The 22,254-nt window shown below is 35.1% G+C and overlaps 1 protein-coding gene across 2 annotated transcripts in view; it reads left to right on the top strand.

Annotated features, from left to right (window-relative positions):
- FBXW7 (F-box and WD repeat domain containing 7) overlaps nt 1–22,254 on the top strand; it is a 204,140-nt gene that overhangs the window by 61,268 nt on the left and 120,618 nt on the right. The window lies entirely within an intron of this gene.

Genomic DNA, 22,254 nt, shown 5'->3' with positions numbered 1-22,254 from the left:
GATCCTCTTCTGATTCTTTCTATACATTGTATCAAGAAAATTCTTATAGCATTAAAAGAGTTCAAAGAAAGTAGTAGTCTTCATGGACAGAAATGCTCATACTTTGTGTGTGAAACAGGATTTTCCTCATGTGAGATTTTTTGTAACAGTCTTTAATTAGCTGTTGATGCTAGTACAGATATCAAGATTCTTTAGCCATCCCTTTACTCCTTACCTTGGGTCCAGTTCATCACAATAAGCTAATGTGAAGACTCTGATCAGACCTTATGCTGTTTCCTATCTGGGCCACTCCAGGTTCTTTGTAATAACATTATAATGTGAAAATGTGATAGGTGCCTGTAATTAAGAATTTCATAAACTTTTGATTTCACTAAATGGTGTTTACTTTTTTTTATTTTTGAGTGAAAGGAGAATTAATCTCAGAATGTGTTTTACTTCACTATTTTAGAGTTTTGTGCTGTGGTGATTAGATATAACAATGCTTTGGTTACTCATGATAGATTTAAAAATTGCTAGATATACTTCAACAGTGAGGGGGAAGTACTGAGGCATTGGTTGTTAATCAAGTGCCATATGTAGTTGTTGATTATTTTAATATAGTCAATAAAATATTTTTAAAGATAAATATATTTGATTAGCTAAAGGAAATTTCCTAGAAACATGAAGGAATAGTTAATAATAAGCATTGATTTCTTTTATTATACTTTTTAATGTGTTTGAGACAAATATTCAACTGAGTGAAATATTTCTAAAATTTTCTCTATAATAATCATAGTTGATTTAAGTATTCAACAAATTATGCTACTCTTTACTGTATATTTAAAATAAATGTAACATTTTCAGGAGCAAATAAAGTTACAACAATCTCTTAAAACAAATTTTTACTGCTTTAAAATGTGGTAACTGATTTCTGGAGATGTGTGAAGTAGAAAATAATTTACTGCCATTTTTGCCCCCCATTGATGCAAATATTTGAGTTAGGTTGAATGAAGCAATCTTTGCATTGTATGTATTTATGACATATATTTTATGTTAGCAAAATTTTAGTATATTCAGAGTTGTGTAATCATCACTGCTATCTAGTTTTAGACCCCCACCCCCACCCCCCACCCCATGCCTCCTCCAGCACCCTAGGCAAACAGTAATACACATTTTCTGTGAGTTGCCTCTTCTGGACAGTTCTTATAAATGGAATCATACAGTATTTGTCTTTCTGTGTCTGGCTTCTTTCACTTAGCATAATGTTTTCAAGGTTCACCCATGTGGTAGTGTGTATCATTCATTTTTATGGCCAAAAAATATTCCGTTGTATACCACATTTTGTTTATCTGTTCATCAGTGGAGGGTTGTATCTATGTTTAGGCTGTTAGGAATGCTTCTGCAGTGAACATTCTTGTGTAAGTTTTTGTGGGCACTTATGTTTTCATTTCCTTTGGGTGTATACTTATAAGGGGCAGAATTGCAGGTTAGTGTAGTAACTCTGTGTGTAACTCTTAGGGACTGTCAAAGTGGATGCACTGTGTTACAGTCTCACCACCATGTGTAAGCGTTCCAATTTCTCTACACTCTCTACACTCTCGCAGACATCGATTGTTACACTGTCAGTCTTTTTTGTATTTTAGCTATCCTGGTAGATTTGAAATGGTATTTCATTGTGGTTTTGATTTTCATTTCCATAATGACTAATGATGAGCATTATTTCATGTGCTTATTGACCATTTACACTTGTTCTTTGGAGAAATGTCTGTTCAAATCCTTTGCCCATTTTTAAAATTAGGTTGTCTTTTTATTGTTAAACTATATACATTCTTTGTATATTCTGGAAAGTAGCCCCTTATGAGATAATATGATTTGCAAATACTTGCTCCCATTCTGTGGGTTGTCGTTTCACTTTCTTCCTGATGTCCTTTGAAGCACAAAAGTTTTTAATTTTGATGAAGTCTAATTTATCTCTTTTTTTTCTTTTGTTGCTTATGCTTTTGGTGTCATATTGCAAATTTATCTTTAAATAAATATTCATTGATAGTCTAGGTCTGTGACAAGGTTTTAATTATCACAGGTCTGTAAAGCATTGACATTTCCTATGTTTGACAGCCAAAGTCCAAAGGAAGCAATTATCCTTGTATTTGTGCTTCAATTCCTCAGCTAATTGTTTTAAGCAAAACATTGTTCTGATCCCATGTGTTGCCATGAAAACGTTAACTGTGTGTGTGATATGTTTATTGATATTAGTCTCATGAATTCATAGTTAGTTTTTTGGATTGGAGAAGAACTAAGTACAGTACGTTAATTTGTCATGGCATTATTGCCTATTTGATTTCATTCCTTAATAAACCATTGCTTTTTAGGCTAAGAGTATTATTAAGGTTCTTTTTATCTTTCCTGTGAGGAGAAGATAGAGAGAATCTTATTGATTTTAATCTTATGCAGGTTATTTGTAGCAGTGATATTTTGATGTTTTTGTAAACCTATGTGTGGAATATGTACATTTTTCTTCTGCTTTATTAAGCATGTGCCTTTTTAATTTTTATGGGACCATTTTAGTTTATTTTTTACATTATGTGGTTTTTTAAATCAATCAAAGGCATATTTCAGGATGTCTTGGCCTATAATGTTGCCCAGTGTAGTTTTTTGGAGAAATGGCATGTAACAATGGAGTGTCACTACTCCTAGTAGATTGGCCTTCTGTGGAAGGGCAAGGGGTTGCAATACAGTGTAAAAAATATATTTTTATTTGGGAAATTTACTTTTGTGTTTTTCATATTATCATATTACTTTCTGTGTTGACTTCAAGTAAACAAAAGTCTATTTTAATGAAATTTTATAGAGCTTAAGATCATTGATATTCTTCTTGTTAGTTGATTTTAAATCGTAGTGTCCATTGGTAAACAGTCACGTAAGTACCCATTGGATGAGTGATACTGTTCTTTACATTGATGTGTTTATAGTTTGTGTTACACTATCATATATGGATATTCTGCAGTGGAAAAGGAAAAAAAAATTGACACCTCATTCATGGTGGTGTTAAATATCCAATTGTGATAAAAAAATAAGGAAAAGATTTAGCTGAGAAAGTTACCTCCTCCTGTGATTGTATGTCAGATATGGTGATTAAGAGGATTTTGATGACATAATTATGGCTGACGTAAGGTGAAGTGGCTTTTGTGCACTCTTCTTTCCCCCTTCCCTTCTCTTGTTCTGTATGCTTACTAGCGTAATCATTGAACATATATTAATTCTCTTTGAATATTTATATTTGAAATGAGGTTTTAATATTAGTAGAGACCTCTTTCTCTTACAAGGGTAGGAAGGATTACTCTTTAGTTAAACCACTAATATATCACTGAAGTCAGTAGGGGCTGCCTTACACTACAGGGGGCAGCTCCTCAGCACACGCACTAGAGTTTCCCACTCCTCTGATGCATAATACACATTGGAGATCCTGGTCAGGGTTGTATGGAGAGAGCAGTTCAACTCTTCTTCATCAGAGGGGTCTTTCACTGCTTTCTGATCTTACTCAGGAAAGCTCAGCGGGACTTGAATTATTCTAAATGTCACACTGTTTTTTTGCACAAATGTCTGAAAGCTATTGCACAGTAGTATTGACTCTTTTTTTCTCCTGATACAGTTTCTGTAGTAACCACATCATGCAGAGAAGTTTTCCTAAAAGCTTTTTCCTTCAGAACTTACTTTTTAGATGAAAAAATTAATCCAGATTAACTCACATTCAGTCTAGTAGCCATCTCAGTTTGCTTCTCATTAATATCTAAGATTTCCGTTCTCTTGATCTTTCTTCAGAAGTTTCCCAGTCTATTAATCTAAAGGATTGGAACCATTCATTTCTTCTGTCTTATCCCCTGTTTGTGGACTGCTTCCCTTTGCTGGAATGATGTCAGTTTCTTGTCTCTAGAAGTTCCCAGTATAAATCCCCCCCCCCCCCACCCCCAGTTTAGCCTCAGTGCTTCTTGGTCATCTTTCTCTCTTTTCAATCTTCTATTTCAATCCACATTATTAGTTATTTGGAACCTTTCCACTCTCCTCAAACGACCAGTCCTGTCCCTGTTTCTCTTATGCTTTTATTCATTTTGTGTTTTATACTCTTTTCTTTCCTCAGTCTAAGTTTATGCAAATAATAAAATGTTTTCATTTCTTTTGAAAGCTAACATCTATATTCTTAGTCTTATTCCTCCTTTCCTTCACTGGAACCTTGTTATTCTCTGTTATTTTCCCTTTTATGCCCCATGCTGGGTGGGTTCTCTGCCTTATCACACTTAATCTTGAGAAGTAAGATTCTTATTTCTGTTCTTTGCCTATCCTTCCCATTGTCACCAAGCTTGTTTGATTTATAGTTGACTCTAAGTGTCCAGTTTCTCAGCTTTTATTCAACTACCTTCTGCAGTTTGACTGTTGTTTCTACATTTCTACTAGTGTTCTGCTTCCTCAAATGAAAGTACTTTTCTTACCTACCCAGCTAGATGGACATTGGTTAGGTTGATGATAGAATGTTGTGTATCATCCTCAAAATAATACTGAGTTCCAATTGCTACTTTGTGTCTTTTCTTTTCTCATCCTGTCCTGCCTTTTTCAGCATTTGGTATTTTACTTCTCCTTAACATTCACTTTTTCCTTGTCTTCTGTAATACTTGAACGTTAATGGTTTTTCTACTACCTCTGCAGCTAAATGCTTGTTTTCTTTGTTACTGCTTTTTTCGCTTATATACCCCTTACATATAAACTGGATTAAAGCTTGCCCCTCCTCATCATATATATCATTTCTAGGACGTGGTCTCTGCTTTCATTATGTAAATTATCACACATTTGTGATGATTCACAGATGCCACATTTTCCTTCATTACCTGCTTTACTTGAGTCATTAGGTCTTATCACCCCAAAATTAGTATTTCTCAAGCTGAAGAATTTGCCTTGATATATGCATGGAACTCGTTAAATACTTGTTGAACCAGTAAATGATCTCATTATCTTAGTCTCCCAATCTGTTTAGTCTCTTCTTTTTTATAACAATTTTAACCATTCACCTATTCTCATATCACAAGCCCTATAACATCTTTGGCCAACTCTCGTTTGCGCTTGTGTTAGTTATCATATATTGGTCCTAAGCTTAACTAATGAGGCAGATGATATTATTTGCAGGTGGTAAAAGTAAGGGTCACAGAGCTTGCAATTTGCTAATAATTCACAGTTAGTGTTAGAGTTGAAAATTAAAGTTTGATTTCTTACCACGTATTTTCTGGTTTTCACAGAAAACATTCTAATGATGGACAAGAAATTATTCTCAGTGTACTGTGTGAGTTAAGATAGAGAAAACCAGAAGGTACTTTAAATTCTTATGTTATGAGATGAAGTCCTAATTTTGTGGGAGGAATGAAAATCCAAGGATATGAGAAGTTTGTCACTCAACATTAATAGAATTTTGACATCCAGTAACGATGCAGTGATGCCAGTAAAGTAGTTGAGTGAACCATCCCTCAGATAACAACCATCAAATCTGGATAAAATATTGAAAGGAAAACTCTAGCTATTTAAAAGCAGCAGAAAATGACCAAAAGCAGGCAGAAGTCAGACAAGAAATTTATTCTTTAAAGCCTGAAACTACAGTGTGTAAGTGTTTGTGGCTTACTTGCTTTTGGGTGCATCCCACCCTCCTGTACTTCCAGTAGCACAAGACAGAAGTTAGAGCTAGCCAAGTGGCTAGAAATTCATTGAGGGAAATCCTAACAGCAAGTGAACCATTGAAAAGTAAACAAAAACTGATGGAATTTTTTGCCAGCCCATCACCATTACAAGCAATTCTAAAGGAAGTTCATCAGTCTGAAGGGAAATGGCACCAGATTTCAAGTGTTATTTATAGGAAGAAACCATCATCAAAAATAGTAGGTAATTGGGTAATTATAAAAAACTGTATACAATTGACCCTTGAACAATATGGCATTAGGAGCACTGACCCTCCACACAGTTGGTAATCTGAGTATAACTTTACAGTTGACTCTCTGTCTCTGGGTTCCACATCTGAGGATTCGACCAGCTGTGGATTGTGTAGTACATATTTAGTGAAAAAAATCCATGTATAAGGGGACCTGCACAATTCAAATCTGTGTTGTTCAAGGGTCTGCTGTATATTTTTATTAGTTAAAAAAATTACTGATGATTAAAGCAAAAATTATAATGTATTTTTGGGTTTATAATATGTATATGAAAACAATAGCACAAAGTTGGGGGGCTGTATTTTTGTATTTCTCCAGTGTTAATGTTAAACATCTTTTCATGTGTTATTGACTGTTTGAATATCTTTGGTGTGGAGTATCTAATCAAGATTCTAAGAATTGACATATTACACAGTATTTAACATAACATGTCATAATAAGACCTATTATGACAAATTGACATACTAAGCAATATTTAGTCTTTTTTAAAAGTTTTTTGGCTGTGCTATGTGACTTGTGGGATCTTAGTTCCCCCCAGGGATTTGAACCTGAGCCCTTGGTAGTGAAAGCACTGAGTTGTAACCACTGCACCACGGGGGAATCCCCAACAATGTTTAGTCTTCTAATTTATGAACGTGGTGTATCTTTCATTTATTTGTGTGTTTTTTTTTAATGTCTCTCAGTAATGGGATGGTAGTTTTTTTTCTTAAGGTGATAAAAAAACTGAACTCTGTACCCATTAAGCGATAATTTCTCATTTCCCCTTCTCCCAGGCCCTAGTAATATCTAATCTACTTTCTGTCCATATGAATTTGCCTATTTTAGGTATTTCATATAAGTGGAATCTCATCCAGTGTTTGTTCTTTTGTGTCTGGCTTATTTCACTTGGCATAATGTTTTCAAAGTACATCTGTGTTGGAGCACACATCAGAATTCCCTTCCTTTTTACGGCTGAATAATGTTCCATTGCAGTATTGCACATTCTGTCTCTTCATCTATTGATGGACACTTGGGTTGTTTTCACCTTTTGGCTGTTATGAATAATGCTACATGAACTTTGGTGTACAAGTACCTGAGTCCTTTTTCCATTTTTCTTGGGTGTATATCTAGGAATGCTGGGTCATATGGTAGTTCTATATTTAGGTTTTTGAGAAGCTGCCAAAGTGATTTCCATCGTGGCTTCACCATTTTACATTACCAGCAGCGATTGACAAGGGTTATATAGTCTCTCCACATCCTCATCAGTGCTTGTTATTTCCTGTGTGTAGTACCTTTTGGGGACAGATTGTTTAGGATTTTCTACATAAACATGTAAACAGAGACAGTTTTAATTCCTTTTTGATCTTTTTGCTTTTCTTTTTCTTACCTTTTTATGTTGAATTTCTACAGTATAATATTGAATATCAGTAATGAGAGCAGACATTCTTGCCATGTTCCCAAACTTAGGGAGACTATTTCAATATTTTATTATTAAGTGTTTCGTTAGCCATAGGACTTTCATAGATACTCTTTATCTGGTTGAAAAAGTTCTTTGCTGAATGGTTTGTTTGTCTGTTCTTAATCATTAATGGTACTTGACTTTGTGTCAGTGACTTCTGCATCTGTTGCTACAATCATATAGGTCAAGGTTTTCTCTTAAACTATTAATGTGATTGAATTACATTATTTTTCATGTTAACCCTGCATTCCTAGATAAACTTTACTTTGTCAGAATGTATTATTGTTTTTATATATCACTGGATTTGACTTGCTAAAAATTTCATCAAAATTGGAAAGTGTCCTCTTTTCTTCTGTTTTGTATAATACTGGCATATGTTTGTATGCCAAATCTATAGTTTGTGTAAATCTGACATATGTTTTCCTTAACTGTTTGGTAGAATTCACCTGTGAAATCATCTTGGTCAAGAGTAGTTTTTGAAGGAAGGTTTTGGATGGATTTTTTATTCTTCCTGGTTTTATTTTTTATGGGAGGTCAGTTTTAGTAATCGATGCTTACATGGTTAATCCATTTTTCTGTTATATAATCTGGTTACTGGATTGGATTTTTTTTCTCTTTTCAAATAGTAGTTTTACTCCTCATTTAGTTTCCTTGGGTTGGTTACACTAATGAAGAGAGCTACGTCTTATGCATATAGTGATTTAAAAAAAATGTATAAATTGTCTTCTGTTCACCCATATGTCACCAAGGTTTTGAACTTCTCTTTTCCCGTTTTAATATTTTTGTTTGGTTGCTAAAGAGGATTTTAGTTCATTGTAGTTTTGTACTGTAGGATTCTTGTAATAGCTCTGTGTGTGTGTGTGTGTGTGTGTGTGTGTATGTTCCTTTGTTGTATGTAGTATAGTCTTGCCAGGGAAAACTTGGCTTTGTTTGATTTAAGGTCTGGTGGATGCCGTTTCCCCCCCATACATTTACTGCTGCTCCAGCACAACTTTATATATAATACAAATTTCTTTCCTAAACGGTAGTGTGAACTTTTGATCTATAGTAGTTTTAACCTAACTCACAATATACACAGTAGGTAAATGTGAAAAACACTCAGGACACTTAAAAAAATGGTTATTTGGTATATGGCCTCAACAGTTTAATAAGTTAAAAAAGTGCCTGTTATTGCCTGTTTTGAAATTGCATAGTATGTTTTTTTGAAAGTTTAAATATCTCAGTGATTTAGGTCTCTGCTTTGTATCATTCTTTTACAGACCTTCAGTAATAGGAAGGCCAGTCTAGGTAACCATTTGGTTTTGAACTAATTAGTGTGATTTGAACTTAATTTTTAACATCAGGCATGTTCTAATCCTGCTTCTCTCACTTACCTTTCTCACTGTGAATTTAGTAGCACTTTGATTATATTCTTTGTACTTTCTTAGAGATCCATTCCTTATGTTCTGTTAAGTTTCCTGACATTTGTTAGTAATTTTTTTTTCTTCTCCTAATATTACATAAGATTTGAATTCCTGGGACAAAACTCTGGTGATAGTGGGTAATTCTTTTAAAGTTACCACTTCTTTCTCTTATTCAGTTATGTAGTTATTTCCTGGCAAATGTCTGAAAAGATGTTTGAACACAAATTTGAAGATTTTTCTACGTATAATAAGCAGATAATTTGTTTTGTTTTGGCTAAAATAATCTGAGTTGGGGATATAATATATTTTATTTAATTTGAGTGTAGTGGTATGTACTTATATGGAGATCAGCCATGACCATGTATATTTAGGTTATTGCTAGCTGTCCCATTGTAGGAATGTGTTCTTTACGTCCAGTACCTCTAGGCATCATGACAGGAATGTATAAGGCTAGAGAACATATACAGTATGGAAGTGTCCTGTGATGGCCATTACTACAGGTATGAGTACACACTAGCAGTACCAAAGGAGAAACTAGGTTTGAAATCTGCAAAGTCAGAATCAAGTCTGTGGAAACAGTTACAGATACATATCTAAAAACTGTAAGAATTAGGTTTTCATTCTACTCATTCAAAATGTTGGTACTCCTGTATAGAAAATAATTGATAATGTGATGTATATAATTGTATATTCACCAAATGTTTTTCCTATTTTAGTTGAAATAGCATATTTAATAAAATTTAAATATGTGATTTTATCTGCTTGTTGGAACACTTTAGTAAAACAAGTATGAAATGATAGGCTTCTGAACTATAACATACTTCCATCATACTTGGAAGTATGTTAAAGGTGTATTCTTTTGTCATATTTACATTTATTTAAGAATTAAGATAGAATTCAGATTGAATTAATGGAATATGAAACAAAAATGGTTAAAGATGTGCCGTGAATAATTAGAAGTTATTCTGACATTGCAAAGTGAATTGTGACATAAAAATGTTCTGATCATGCAAAAGCAGTAATTCATTTAAGAGGAAAAAATAAATTGTAAACAGAAGTAAGAGGCTCTTGGTTTTTTGATAATCTGATTAATGAAAAAAATGAATCATGAAAATATTGGAAAAATATTTAAATGACTTACTTATTTGAAACCAAATTCTCTGACAAGTGAACACAGCGTAAAACGCATAATCCACCAAGAATGACATCTATGGTTGTCTTGTCATCAACGAATGTCTTAAATTTAGGGTATGTAAGATTTGTTACAGCACACATTTACATATGAAAGAAGCTTAATAGGGGTTCCTCATATTTGTCAACACTCAAAAATTTACATGACATTCCCAATAACAGTTTGTGACATTTGAAGTTTCTAAACTTTGAATAATAAAATGTAAATTCTGATCAACTATGCTAGAGGAAAGGCTAAATTATCCTCAATCTCTGTATAGGAAACATTATAAAATTTTGTCACATGAAAAGCCAAGCAAAGAGTATTCAACCAAAAAATATAGGAGTTACGGGAAAACAGAATTGTGTCAGACGTGTAATTAACATGTTATTTTTCTGGATTTATTTATGGTATTTGTCAGTCTTTTAAAAATTAGTATTTTGTTATTTTTTCTCATTTCAAATATGTATTCACTTTCATTTCTAATTTTGTATTTGTAATTTTATATTCTTTCTTTTAAATCCTCCAGTTTTTGGAAGCTTCAGTCCCCTTAAAACTTAGATGTGCCGCTGTTAAGGGGCTAGAGCACAGATCCAAGTGGGGTCTGATGGCCTCGGTGGGGGATGGTTTAGAGACTGCTCTTTCTGAAGAGGTGGCACTTGAACAAAGATCTGATTAAAGGTGTGGAGAGAACCTTGTGAGGATTTGGTGGAAAGAGCAATTCAAGTAGGGCAGTGTCAGTTTAAAGGCCTGTTTTGAGAATAAGTCTGGTATGCTTATTAAGAGGAGGCAATGAGGCTGGAGCCCAGTGGTTGGAGATGAGATTAAAAAGGAAAGCAATTATATACTTAAAGCAATTATATATAGCCTGGATAAAAATTTTTTTAAAGATTTTATTTATTTATTTATTTATTTATTTATTTATTTATTTATTTATTTATTTATTTATTTATGGCTGCATTGGGTCTTTGTTGCTGTGCGTGGGCTTTCCCTAGTTGTGGCGAGTGGGGGCTACTCTTCATTGCGGTGTGTGGGTTTCTCATTGTGGTGGCTTCTCTTGTTGCAGAGCACGGGCTTCAGTAGTTGTGGCTCGCAGGCTCTAGAGCAAAGGCTCAGTAGTTGTGGCATATGGGCTTAGTTGCTCCGCAGCATGTGGGATCTTCCCAGACCAGAGATTGAACCCTTGTCCCCTGCATTGGCAGGCGGATTCTTACCCACTGTGCCACCAGGGAAGCCCGTAGCCTGGATAAAAATTTAAGGAACTTAGGTTTTTTTTTTTCACATTTATTACAGTTTAGCTTTATTTTTCTTTTCTACTACATTTTGGGGCTGGGAAGCACCATCATCTTTTTAGGTTTGGACCCTCTAAAGGTTATAATGTTCAAATTTTTGTTTAAAGCTTAATTTGGAATGGGAAAATGCATATTAGTATCAAAAATATTTTGTCTTTTGTTTGAGGTCATTTTATTTTATTTTTTTATTTTTTTTTAGGTTTTGATTCTAGTTACAATGAGGTTTCCAGTGGAGAATTTTTTGCATTTTCAGACTGTTCAGTGAAACTTTTTCAAGTGCTCATTTAGCGACCCAGTTTCCTTTCATCTTTTGGGTCCCTCATCCTTGTGCTTTATTTTCATGTTCTGACTTTATTAGGAAGGAGAAATAATCTGCATACCCGCTCTCTTAAAATGCCCAATGCAGAAGGGCACACGTTGCTTCTAAAATTCTTTTTCCTTTGATGAGAATTTAGGTGTAATTGTAAGGGATCCATGTGCCCTGCTACGTTGCTGTTACTATGGAAGGCGAGAATGAATTTTGGTTAGAAAATTTGGTGTCGTTACCACATTAATACTTACGTATTAGGACGTAAGACTTGACTTATTCTGACTTCTGCTTAGTATTCCATATGAAGGTTGTACTATAATGTTTAGCCATTCTCTTATTGCTAGATTACAGTAATTTTGAAGTTCTTGGTATCATAAGCAAGGCTGCAACAAGCAACCTTGTTATGTTTACTTGAATATTAGGGAAGCTAACAAAAAGTGTAATTGCTATATAAGCATTAAAAAAATGTAAAATAACACTTGTCCTTAAAGTGTTATTCTCATCAGTGGATGAGTATATCCATTTCACTACCTCCCCATTAATACTTGATGTTGTATTTGATGATCTTTTGTTTTAATATTTATTTGGCTGCATCAGATCTTAGCTGCGGCACGTAGGATCTTTGTTGCAGCATGCAGGATCTTTCAGTGTGGTGCATGGCTTCTCTAGTTGCGGCGTGGTGGGCTTCTCTCTAGGTGCGACAGAGGGCTTAGTTGCCCCGAGACATCTTAGTTCCTCCACCAGGGGTTGAACCCGCACCGCCAGCATTGGAAGGTGAATTTTGAACCACTGGACCACCAGAGAAGTCCCATATTTGATGATCTTTTAACTGAAAAATATTTTCTCATTGTTTTGGTCTGCATTTTCTTAATTATCAATGCGGCTGAACATCTTTTTGTAAATTTTTGGTAATTCTTTCTATTCTGAATTGTCTATATATTCCCATTTTTTTAAAATTAAAATTGTCTTTCAGAAGTATAATCTGGTTATCATTCTAATCCTTTGGATTTTATGTCTCTTTCAAAGACATTGTCCCAGTTTGTTGCCAGTTAAAAAAAATTTTTAAATGGTGTTTTGTATTGTATAATGGTATTTCTATATGTTTCAATATAGAAATGGAAAATTTTGATAAATTATATTACTGCTTTCCAAACTACTCTGTGGAAGCAAATATTATAGACTAAAGTTTTATAGATTAAAAAAATTTGCTGTTTATTTTCTCCTTTTTGTTTAAAAAATTTCAAACCTACAGTTGAGAAAATAGTGCAGTGAACTCCTGTATTCTCTTCATTTAGACTCAACCAACATTTTGTTAATATTTTGTCACATTTTTTCCAGTCTGTATCTATTTCTATTCATATCCATGTCTACATTTACATATACACATACAGTCTTTTGATTACACATTTAGAAAGTGTTTTGAACAAACAGGTGGTTGTCAGAAGGGAGAGGGTTGGAGGAAAGAACTAGGTGAGAGAGATTAGAAGCACAAATTTCCAGTTCCAAAATAAATGAGTCACGGGTATGAAATGAACAGTGTGGGGAATACAGTCAATAACTGTGTAGTGTCTTTGTACGGTGACAGGTTGTAACCAGGTGACAGGTCGTAACCAGACTCATCATGGTGATCATCCTGAAATGTACAGAAATATTGATTTACTGTGTTAACAGGAACAAACAGTGCTATAGGTCAATTATACTTCAAAAACAAACATACATACATACATAGGTAGAAAAGGATTTCAGATTTGTAGTTACTGGAGGTGGGGTTTGTGGGCAGGATAATAGGATGAAGGCAGTCAAAAGGTATAGACTCCAGTTATAAGATAAATAAGTACTAGGGGTATAATGATAATTAATACCACCATATGTTATGTATGAAAATTGTTGAGAGTAAATCCTGAGTTCTCATTACACGGAAAATTTTTTTCCTATTTCTTTAATTTTGTATCTGTAGGAGGTGATGGGTGGTCGCTAAACTTGTGATAATGATTTCATGACGTATGTAAGTCAAATCATTTTGCTGTATACCTTAAACTTATACAATGCTGTATGTCAATTACATCTAAAAGCTGAAAGAAAAAAAAGTTTTATACATTCTGACACTTAACTGCTAAGTATTAAGCATGTATGATGTAAAAATAAGATTTTTGAAAATGTATAACAACTGTATCATTATTATACCCACGAAAATTAACTTTGATTTGATAAAATCTAATAATATTGTCCATTTTCAAATTTTCCTAATTGCTTTCTAAGGTCTATCTGTTGCCTACCCAATGTAGGATCTAATCCAGGATCACGCATTGTATTTGGTTATAATGGTTTTTTAGTCTCTCTTAATCTGAAACACTCTCTTGCCTTTTTCTTGTATTTTATGACAATGACTTTTTAAAGAGTCCAGCTAGTTGCCTTGTGGACAGTTTTACATTCTCAGGTTTTCCTGATGATTGGATTCAGGTTAAAACACTTTGGGCAGTACTACAACATAGGTGATAGTGTATTGTTCATGATAAGTTTGATCATTTTCTCAAGGTGGTGATGGTCAGATTTCTTCATTGTAAAGCTACTTCTCCCTTATTGTTTATAAGTAACGTGAGGGTGATGCTTTGGGGCCATGTGAGTATGTTTCCTACTGAGTTTTCATCCAACAGTTTCATCGTCTATTGATGATTCTTGCTTAAATCAATTATTACACTGAGTTTTAATATTTTATGGTATTTAAGAACACAACAGTTAAAAAACAGTTGTGGTATATCAAATTTTAAAGTGTTAGACACTACTAGTATATGAACTTGTACTATCACTTTTTAAAAGCATTTCTTGCTGTTTCTTCTAAATACATTGTCAATGCCCTCCAGCAGAGAGTACCAGAAACACACCTGCAGTTGGACAAGTTGGGTGTATTACTCATTGCAGCAAGGGAGAACACACACTAAGAGAGACCATGGTGTCCCAGTAAGCGGGTGTTAGAAAGGACTTAAAGGATTGGGCTTTGAGTGATTTTGGGAATGGTCCAAGCTAGCAGAAGTCCACTATGGATTGGGTAGTCAAAAAGCAGGAATAGTTTTATGTTTTGGTATCTCAATAAATCTTGTCTATAGGCAGAGCAGAATATAGTGAGATTAAAGCTGTAATTGTTAAAGAAGCAGCATTCACTCATACTTTTTGTGAGAGGGGGTTGTTTGGTATTTTGTGGCTTGGACAATGTTTATATTTTGCCTGTGTTCAGACATGATTACTGAGTGGTCTTGTTGTAGTCTTGGTCCATCCTGATCAGCTTGGTCCATCCAGAGCGGCTGTGTCTAATGCAGATGTTCTGTGAAATTGTTTATGATCAACAAAAGAATACCAAGGCAGGCTGAAAGTACTGGGCAAATTCCTGGATATCAGGAGCTCTTTTCCCTTTCTCAGTGTCATTTAAAAGAAAGTTTTAAACTCAACAGTGTTTTTTAAGGAAGTTTTCCCACAGGATATATTCTGTATGTAAGCTTGTAAGAATGATGACTACTGCATCGGTGAGGGGACTGGAGGGTATGGGCTCAGTTAAATGTGAATAAAACTCAGGTACACATACAGCTCCTGTGTTCTTTTTGTGCTTTGTCAGTAATGTGTATAGTCATTGTGTAGTTCATGAATCTGTAAATACCTGGAGCATATTGTTTTACAGATAATATTAGTACTCATTTTAAATTTTGGAAATTTAGTTTTACACATTTATAATAAGTTAACAGTTGTTGGAAACTGTTAGTGATTTAGCTTTGGATTGAAGTGTTCCAATATATCTTATGGAAATTTCTTATTCAGGTACTTATCTTTATGTATCAGGATTTTTTAATACAGTCTAACCGAAACAATACAGAAATAAATTGCTGAAACTGATAAAAACTCATGATTCCATATTTTTATATTAGACAGCCACATTGTTTTATTAATTCTCTCTATGTAAGTAAATGTAACTCAACATAACTTCACACTAATGATGTTGTTCATATCTTTCAAATATTATAGTTCCATTTAAGTTTTCAGTTGCAGAAGTTTCTTTTGGGAGGAAATGGTTGAATATCACTGTCTTATACTATGAATAGTATAAAGTAAACTTTCTGTTTGTTTAGTATTCTTACTTCTTTAACTCAGAATAGGTATAGTACATATTTATTTATGTAGTAATGTATATTTAAGTATATTACATTCCCAGATCTTGTTTTTGAGGGTTTCTGATTTCTCTGAATCCATTTGTTATGAAAATTAGCAATTTTAGCTCCAATATAATTAAAAACCTCATGATAAAATATAAATTCCACAGAATATGTTCTGGATAGTAAATAAATTTTTTAAAATATTTTTGATATGACTGTTTTAATAATATATCATACACTTCGCTTTTTTAAAAGTAACATATCATGACCATAGTTTATTTTTGGATAACTTAGGGTTTCCCACTTGAGTCATGGTTATTGTACAGGGATTCCATTGGAGAGAGTCTGCAGTTTAACTCATCCCTGACTTTGAAGTAGACATGTCAGTGCCCAGGCCATCTTTCTTTCCACATTCTCTCCTTTCACCCTCCCTTAATACCTATTAAAATCATTGTTACACTCCATTTAATAGATATGGCAGAAGGTTCTGCCCTCCCCCACACATAGCTATTATTATCCACAGGCAGTTGGAAGGTGTTAGTATTAGGGATTTATAAAGTATTACTTTCTGTACTTTGTAGTGCAAAGAAAACTGGTGTTTTTATTGTAGTATTGACTATGCTTTTTCAAACTACACTTCCCGCATGGTTTGGAATCACTGCTGCTTGAATGTAAGGTCAGTCTGCCTATGATATGATTCCCCATTTATCACCAGTGTTAACTGAGTTAACTGCTGTCTATAAAAAGAATCTTAGGAATGACTATTGGGTTTTTGCTCTTTGTATGTTTTGGCTACTCTTGTAGTTAATTTGGCTATGGTATTGTAGCACCTTACTTGCCTCAAAGAGATTTGCCCCAAAGCTTGATTGAAAAAAGTGGATGTGCTGGTGGTTTTGAAAATGTGATGATCCTGACGGCATCTTTCTGGCTTGACTATTTTTCTTATGGCACTAATGTTAGATTGGATGCTATTTTAGGTAGTAAAGTTACAGGCTCAACTAGCTGTACTATTTTGGCTAGTAACTTAGAGGAGAATACCACTTTCCTAGAGGGGGCTTCTCACCTCTTATTTGGGGCTGTTTCACTGCACCTTGGAGTGAATATGCAGAAGAGTAACTAGATCCCAATTTCTATAAGTTGACCGCACCAGTTGGGGAACATTTTAATCGTGGTTGTCTAGCTACGTTAGGGCTGTACTGGTTTTGCTCTCAGCTGTGCTACAAAGTGGAAAAGATTGAATTGCTTATCCATTTCTCATCACATGCTAAAACTTTCCTGTGACCCATAGAAGCGACATAGCAAACGGAACATAATTGGGTGGTTTTCCAACTACAAGCTTCCACCTTCCTCTCTGTCTCTGTCTCTCCCTCTCTCCCTCTTTTTGTTTGATTTTTGACCTGGTTTATTGTCATATCCACACCTAAAGCAGTTCTTTCCAGTTAGAAGTCAGTTGACTCTTAGTGGAGCTGGTTTACACGGAGATGGGACTAGGGTAGCAATCCAACACGAGATTGTTATGCTGTCATTTTAAAATGAGCAAATGGATGGTGGGTGATTTGTCTAAAATAATATTGCCTGCTGAGGTTTGTCTGACCTGGAGCCCAGATGTGCTGATTTCCTAAGTGTCTCAGTGTGATGAGGGATCATGCACATCTGGATCATTCTTTTTAGTTGACTAAGTTGATACCTATCTTTTACCTCTGAGAGTTAAAAATTTTAAAGAAATAATCAGAAGTTTATTAGACACTCTTAGAAGATGAAAATAAATGTGCATCATAAACTAGTAAAGCTTATTTTTGACCACTGTCAATCTGCTTAGAAAGTTTATTTTAAACATCAAATTACAAAGTCTGCTGACCTTTCTCTCTCCTTTTTATGGTGTTGAGGCGGGTAAGAGTGGTGGAGGAGTCCAGTGAAAACTGAATACCAGTACCCTTTTCCTTTACCTTCTAACCAGCAATCTTTCCTAAATTCCAGCAGCAGTTCTCTGGTGTCCTACAATTCAATTTCATTCAGTTTGGACACTATCTATAGTGTTATATCCCACAAGTCAGAGGGCAAGAAGATTCCCAGCAAAACTGTCTGTGCTTGAGACACTAGCCACAGGTGTGATCCCCAGGCTACCTGCTCTTCTCTCTGACCTGGTTACAAATTCAGAGGTTTCTACAACTAGAGTGATTGGATGGTTCCCTAGAATGATTCACAGAACTCACTGAAAACTCTGTGCTTATGATTATACTTTTATTACAAAGGATACAACTCAGACACAGCCGAATGGGGTAGGCCAGGTCTGGGGTGGGGGTAGGGACCACACAGAGCTTCCACGCCCTCTCCTCACGCAGTCTGTGGGTGCCACCTCCTACCATATCACTGCATCCACCAGTCAGGGAGAGCCCTGGAGCCACAATGTTTAGTGTTTTTATCAAGGCCTCATTATATAGGGGTGATTGATTAAACCATTGGCTTTATGTGATTGAACTTAATCTCCAGCCCCACTCCCCTCCCTGGAGATTGAGAGGTGGGGCTAAAAGTTTTTCTGGCGACCAACCACCCATCCTGAAGCTATATAATACCACCTTGAGTCATCTCCTTAGCATAAGCTCAGGAGTGGTTGAAAGGGGCTTTGACAGAGTTAGTGTCAGAATGGAAGGATTGTACCTTTAACTTGTGCATTCTGATGCTAACTGTGGTTAGTATCAGAATTGAATTGAATTGTAGGACACCTAGTTGGTGTCAGGGAATGAGTAACAAAAGACACTTTTATCACTCAGCAAAGTCACGGGTTTTTGCCGGAAACTGGGGCCAAAGACCAAATATATATATTGTATGTATTTTAAATTATACTATAGTGTCAGTGTAACATCTTTTATCTTTTGAGTTGTTTTTGGGATTCTTTGTCTCCAGACTGTTTATTAAAATTCTACCAAAAAAATAGGTTTCAGATTTTAATTTCACCGCTTCATTTCCACGTTCTAATTTTTATATTTAAAAAAGTTTAGTTTTATTGAGGTATAATTAATGCATAATTTGATGAGTTTTGACACATGTATATACTCATGAAGCCATCACCACATTCAAGATGAATATATACGTCACCCCAAAGGCCTCTTTATATCTGTAATTCCTCCCTCCCCTCCTCCACTTTCCAAGCAAACAGTGATTTTCCTTTCTCTTATTACAGGTTAGTTTGTACTTTCTTGAATGTTATATAAGTAGAATCATATAGTATGTCTCCTCTTTTATCTGGCTTCTTTCCCGCAGCTTAGTAAATTTGAGATTTATCCATATTGTTGGATGGACTATTAATACTTTGTCCCTTTTTATTGTGAAATACTAAAATTTTGATTTGATTTTGACATATCACAATTTGTTTTCCATTTACCTGTTACTGCATTGGGTTGTTAACAGTTTTTGGCTACTGCAGATTGGCTACAAACATTTTCATGTTTGTGCATGGACATGTGCTTTCGTATTTCCTCTGAGTGCAAATAGTGGAATCATATAGTAGATATATGTTTACCTTTATTTTATAAGAAACAAGTCCTTCGGATAACTGTTTGCAGGTTTTTCCCGGTTTGTGGCTTGCCTTTTCTTTCTTTCCTTTTTTTTAAACCAATGTCTTTTGAAGTTCAAAGTTTTTCATTTTCATGAAGCTGAGTTAAATCTTTTTCTTTTATATTTCATGCTTTTGTGATATATTATTGGAAGTCAGATAGTATCCCCAGCCCCCAAAGATGTCCATGTCCTAATTTCCAAAACCTGTGGCTGTATTATCTTATGTGGCTCAGGGAACTTTTCATATGTGATTAAGTTAAGGACCTTGAGATGGGGAGTTTATCCTGAATTACCCAGGTGGGCCCAGTATAATCAGACTCCTTATAAGAGGGAGGTAAGGTGGTCAGGGGAGAAGAAAGGGATGGGAGACTGAAGTAGAGGTTAGAGTGGTACACTCAGAGAATAGAGGAGAGGGCCAGGAGCTAAGGAATCAGGCAGCTTTCTAAAAGTTAGAAAAGGCAAGGAAACAGATTCTCTATTAGAGACTTTAGAAAGGACACTGGCCTGCCAACACCTTGATTTTTAGGCCCATGAAGCTGATTTTGGGCTTCTGACCTTAAGAACTTTAAGATAATATATATTCATGTTGTTTGTTATATGCCACCAGCTTTGTGGTAGTGTGTTATAGCAGCCATAGGAAGCTACTACAGAAGTGGGGGTGCTGCTGTAACGAATACCTAAAAATGTAGAATTGGCTTTGAAATTGGGTAATGAGTAGAATTTTGAGAAACATGGCAGGAAAAGCCTAGATTTCCTTGAGTGTACTGTTGGTAGAAATATGGACATTAAAGATGCTAAAGATGAGGACTCAGGAGAAAGTAGGAGCATGGTAAAGAAGCCAAAAGCTTCTTAAAGAAATGCCTAAATTGTCATAAACAGAATTTTGTTGGAAATATGAACATTAATGGTATTGCTGGTGGGGGCTGCGAAGGAAATGAACATGTTATTAGAAGCTGAAGTAAAGGGACTCCTTGTTAGATAGTAATAGGAAGCTAGCCTGAATCTCGCCCTGTGGTTACCTAGCTAACTGTTCTGTCTCGTCTTGGTAGAGCAGCAGGCATGCGTGTATAAATTTAGCTCTTCTTTCATGTACTTGCATAGAGTACTTCAGTTTTAATTAAAATGACAGATTTGTATTTTTATGTAAATTAACTTTACATTTTAATAAAATGTCAGTATTTTTTAGACCAAACATCTTAGTAGACTGTGCTTATTCTTGAGATATCATTATTACTAGTCTTTTTGCAGTTTCCCTTTGAATAAATGGATATGTAAAAACAACTTGCTAGAAAACCCTTAATTTCTGGATTTTCCTCATGACTTCAAGAAAACTATCTTTCAAAACGTATTTTTAACTTATTATTTTGAACTAAAATGGCTATTATAAAACACATTGGTTTTAATGTATATATGCTCATTTATTATTGAAGAAAATTATTTAGAAAGTGAAAGTGCATTGTTTGGTAGAATAATTTTAAATGATAGCTTTTGTTAATGGTTATTATTTATTAGTGTGATACAGCTTATAAATATCTGTACATTCAGCCTTTACCCTGTTCTTCCAAATGTTTTTCTTCTATATTCTAGGGTTTTTTTTTGTTTTGACTTCAGGAGGAGGAGATGTCAAGCAGTAATCATTACTATATTTTTAACCATTGCCAAGTTGAAACTCAGTGTTTAAATTTAAAACAAAAGTTAGTGTTATTTAAATTGGAATTCCTGAATATTATAGTTCCCTCTTCTGTCTTTTCAGAGTTATTGCACCATGTTAAATGTTTCAAATTAATTTCAGCAAGTGTTCGAAAATTACCAGTAGGCTTAAAATACCATTGGATTTGCTGGAATTAGAAGGACTCCTATGTCTGCCACCTAAATCTCTAGTATTTCCATTGAGTTTGGAATTTGGAATAGTCATTATCAAAAATTATTTGTGGGAAATAGGGAAGCTTGGGGTACAGAGTAAATGACAGTGAAGAAGCACACAGACAATTTCAGGATATAGGAAAACTGAAGTGGTTTCTGCAAGTCAGTGGCATGAAAAAGAGGGGCAGGGGAGTTGCTCTCAAGTGAAAGAAACGTAAGAACCACGTACCCAGAGTAGTTCTTCTTGGATTTTGTTTAGATCTCATTACCTAAAACAGATGTTGTTGAGGCAGTCTTGGAAATTTGAGTATTGACTGGTGTTAGTTAATACCTTGGAAACTTAATTTCATGTGTGATATAGTGATTTAATGATTATATAAGGCAATGGCAAAATGAAAGCTGTGATATGTGTGGGTGGGGGAGGGGAGTGACATGATGTCTGGGATTTACTTTAAAAATACCTCATAAAAACAAAACGAATAAAAGACAAATACAGCAATATTGATAAAATCTTGAATAATATTCCTAATCTTTATTTATGTTTCTGATAAGAAAAATGAGGCTTTTCCTGGCCATTTCATTCTTCTTTTTTTTCTCCTTATGAGTTCTCACCCTCTCCTATAGTAAATACCTGTTTTGTTGTTGTGTGTGTGTGTCTTCTCCTGGAATATAAGTTTAACGAAGGCAGGGGGGATTTTTATCTGTTTTGTGCACTGCCATTTTTTCATTACCTGTCCTGGTGCTTAGTAAATAGCTGAATGACTGAATGAACGAATGGGAACTAAAGCTCTTGAATACTGAGGACATGGGGTTTGGCCAAAGACAGGACTAAGGAGAACCCCTTTGAAAATTAACCCTGTGGAATTTACAGGGAAACATGTGGCCTAGTACATTAAAATGTAAGGTGATGGACTTCCTAGGTGGCGCAGTGGTAAAGAACCTGCCTGCCAATGCAGGGGACACGGGTTCGAGCCCTGCCCTGGGAAGATTCCACATGCCGCGGAGCAACTAAGCCCGTGCACCACAACTATTGAGCCTGCGCTCCAGAGCCTGTGAGCCACAACTACTGAGCCCATGTGCCGCAACTGTTGAAGCCCACACACCTAGAGCCCGTGCTCCACAATAAGAGAAGCCGCGGCAA

Source organism: Hippopotamus amphibius, chromosome 3, assembly GCF_030028045.1.
Source record: "Hippopotamus amphibius kiboko isolate mHipAmp2 chromosome 3, mHipAmp2.hap2, whole genome shotgun sequence".
Lineage (NCBI taxonomy): Eukaryota > Metazoa > Chordata > Mammalia > Artiodactyla > Hippopotamidae > Hippopotamus > Hippopotamus amphibius.
This window is presented reverse-complemented; position numbering and strand designations above follow the sequence as displayed.